This window comes from Mus caroli, chromosome 7 (genome assembly GCF_900094665.2).
Source record: "Mus caroli chromosome 7, CAROLI_EIJ_v1.1, whole genome shotgun sequence".
Classification (NCBI taxonomy): Eukaryota; Metazoa; Chordata; class Mammalia; order Rodentia; family Muridae; genus Mus; species Mus caroli.
The window spans coordinates 34766037-34766721 of NC_034576.1; positions in this window are offsets into that span (position 1 = coordinate 34766037).

Below are 685 nucleotides of genomic sequence, written 5' to 3' on the forward strand. Positions count from 1 at the left end.
CGTAATTAAAAAATAAAGTATATTTTAACATGAAGAAGTTAAAGCAAACCCAGAAAACTTGAGCATATTCAAAGGTCCAAGTAAGTCCAAAATGCCAGAGATGGCATTTATATGCATGAACTCTGTCCTGGGCAGTTTTAACTTGACACAACCTAGAGTTATCAGAGAGGAGGGAGCCTCAATGGAGAAAAGTCTGATATGCTTTAGGTAAGCCTGCGGGAGACATTTTGTTAAATTAGTGATGGATGTGGGAGGGCCCATTGTTGGTCGTGCCNCCACCTATGGACAGGTGGCNCTAGGCTCGATAAGAAAGCAAGCTGAGCAAGCCATGAGGTTGAGCAAGCCAGTAAGCAGCACCCCTCCNTGGCCTCTGTGTCAGTTCCTCCCTCCAGGTGAATCAGGTGCCCCTATTTGAGTTCCTGTCTAGAGTTTAGTGATGGACAGCAATACNGAAACATAAGCCAAATAACTCCTTTCCTCCCCAAATTGCTTTGGCCATGGTGTTCTGTCATAGCACNAGTAGCCCTAAGACAATCTTATTATAATTAAATGGTATTAATTTTTCCCCAAAGGTCAGATACCATTATCTGCTTATTTTATCAGCCATCCCACTGCAGGCATTAGGAGAAAACTCCAAAAAGAAGAGAATCAGACCCACATATTCTAGGTTGTTCTGAAAAAAAAA